Consider the following 3,199-nt stretch of genomic DNA (forward strand, 5'->3'; position numbering starts at 1 on the left):
CTCTCTGTTTAAACCCTGTTTCTGTAGTGCAGTGCAGGGGAGAGCCTGGGAGCCTTCTCTCCAGCCTTTCTGTGAGAGAAAATGGCGCTGTGTGCTGAGGAGATAGGCCCCGCCCCTTTTCCGGCGGGCTCGTCTCCCGCTCTTTAGTGAAGTTTGGCAGGGGTTAAATATCTCCATATAGCCTCTGGGGGCTATATGTGAGGTATTTTTAGCCAGTATATAGGATTACATTTGCCTCCCAGGGCGCCCCCCCCCAGCGCCCTGCACCCTCAGTGACTGCGTGTGAAGTGTGCTGAGAGGAAAATGGCGCACAGCTGCAGTGCTGTGCGCTACCTTTAGAAGACTGCAAGGGTCTTCAGCCGCCGATTCTGGACCTCTTCTTACTTCAGCATCTGCAAGGGGGCCGGCGGCGCGGCACCGGTGACCATCCAGGCTGTACCTGTGATCGTCCCTCTGGAGCTGATGTCCAGTAGCCAAGAAGCCAATCCATCCTGCACGCAGGTGAGTTCACTTCTTCTCCCCTCTGTCCCTCGTTGCAGTGATCCTGTTGCCAGCAGGACTCACTGTAAAATAAAAAACCTAAGCTAAACTTTCTCTAAGCAGCTCTTTAGGAGAGCCACCTAGAATTGCACCCTTCTCGGCCGGGCACAAAAATCTAACTGGAGTCTGGAGGAGGGTCATAGGGGGAGGAGCCAGTGCACACCACCTGATCGGAAAGCTTTACTTTTGTGCCCTGTCTCCTGCGGAGCCGCTATTCCCCATGGTCCTTTCAGGAACCCCAGCATCCACTAGGACGATAGAGAAATACATTTTAGGATACCCTCCTGTTTTTTATTAGCAGGATCCTTAAGGGCGGCCATCTCAAGGGAGGGTAGAGCCCTTGTTCTTACAAGCGTGTGAGCGCCTTATCCCCCGTAGGGGGTGTTTCCCAACGCACCCTAACCTCTGGCGGGAAAAGGTATACTGCCAATAACTTTTTAGAAATTATCAATTGTTATCGGGGGGAAACCCACGCATCATCACACACCTCATTTTATTTCTCAGATTCAGGAAAACTACAGGAAGTTTTTCCTCACCAAACATAATACCCCTTTTTTGGTGGTATTCATATTATCAGAAAAGTGTAAACATTTTCCATTGCCTCAATCATGCAATGTGTGGCCCTATTGGAAATCACGGTTGTCTCTTCACCGTCGACACAGGAGTCAGTATCCGTGTCGGCGTCTGTATCTGAGGTAACGGGCGCTTTAGAGCCCCTGTATGAGACGTCTGGACATGCACAAGCTGGGTAGCCGGCTGTCTCATGTCAACCACTGTCTTTTATACAAAGCTGACACTGTCACGCAATTTCAACAGTACATCCACTCAGGTGTCGACCCCCTAGGGGGTGACAACACTATTACAGACACTCTACTCCGTCTCCACATCATTTTTCTCCTCATACATGTCGACACAAACGTACCGACACACAGCACACACACAGGGAATGCTCTGATAGAGGACAGGACCCACTAGCCCTTTGGGGAGACAGAGGGAGAGTTTGCCAGCACACACCAGAGCGCTATATATATATATATATATATATATATATATATATATATATATATATATATATATATATATATATATATATACAGGGATAACCTTATATAAAGTGTTTTTCCCTTTATAGCTGCTGTATTGTTTATACTGCGCTTAATTTGTGCCCCCCTCTCTTTTTTAACCCCTTTCTGTAGTGTAGTGACTGCAGGGGAGAGCCAGGGAGCTTCCCTCCAACTGAGCTGTGAGGGAAAATGGCGCCAGTGTGCTGAGGAGATAAGGACGCCGAGAAAGGGGCGGAGCCTATCATCCGTTTTTCTGTATGTTTTGGCAGGGGTTAAATGCATCCATATAGCCCAGGAGTTATATGTGATGCATTTATTTTAGCCATATAAGGTTTTTATCGATTTATTGCGTCTCAGGGCGCTGCCCCCCCAGCGCCCTGCACCCTCAGTGACCGGAGTGTGAAGTGTGCTGAGAGCAATGGCGCACAGCTGCGGTGCTGTGCGCTACCTTATCTGAAGACAGGATCGTCTTCTGCCGCCGATTTTCCGGACCTCTTCGCTCTTCTGGCTCTGTAAGGGGGCCGGCGGCGCGGCTCCGGGACCCATCCAGGCTGAACCTGTGATCGTCCCTCTGGAGCTAATGTCCAGTAGCCAAGAAGCCCAATCCACTCTGCACGCAGGTGAGTTCGCTTCTTCTCCCCTTAGTCCCTCGATGCAGTGAGCCTGTTGCCAGCAGGTCTCACTGAAAATAATAAACCTAAACTAAAACTTTCACAAAGAGCTCAGGAGAGCCCCTAGTGTGCACCCTTCTCGTCGGGCACAGAAATCTAACTGAGGCTTGGAGGAGGGTCATAGGGGGAGGAGCCAGTGCACACCAGGTGATCCTAAAGCTTTCTTTAGATGTGCCCAGACTCCTGCGGAGCCGCTATTCCCCATGGTCCTTACGGAGTTCCCAGCATCCACTAGGACGTCAGAGAAATGTGTGTAGCACAGATATCAGGACGCCCCTCTAGGTGAATAATCGGCCTGACCAAAAATATCTGCCAGATTTAGGTAGCAGACCACATAAACGAATGTATACAGATATGGACACCCCCACAACACCTATTCTCACCACTGATGCAACAATGGGGTGGGGGAGGGGGAGCTCCTTCCTCCTTCCCCCTCCCCCCCCCCCCACTAATCACTAATGTACATGCAAGGTATAGATTCTCCCCCCCCCCCCACAGATACAACATGTAGAAGAGAGATCCTTCCCACTGATGCAACATGCAGGGCAAAGATCCTTCCCCCCCTATCCTCCCCACTGATGCTACATGCAGGGGAGAGATTCCCACCCCACTCATCCTCCCCACAGATGCACCATGCAGGAGAGAGATCCTTCCCCCCCAGATGCAATGTACAGGGCAGAGACGCCTATCCTCCCCATAGATGCAACATGCTGGGGAGATATTCTTCCGTCCCATCTTCCCCACAGATGCAGCGTATAAGGCCGAGACTCTCCCGACACACATTCTCCCCACTGATGCAACATGCAGGGGAGAGAACCATTACAATATCATTCCCTCTTACCCCATATAATTTAATTACGGCCTCATACAGAAGTAGCCGCTGCTCCTGTAAATCTGGTATTGCCGGGGTCTCGGATAACAACA

This window comes from Pseudophryne corroboree, chromosome 12 (genome assembly GCF_028390025.1).
Source record: "Pseudophryne corroboree isolate aPseCor3 chromosome 12, aPseCor3.hap2, whole genome shotgun sequence".
Lineage (NCBI taxonomy): Eukaryota > Metazoa > Chordata > Amphibia > Anura > Myobatrachidae > Pseudophryne > Pseudophryne corroboree.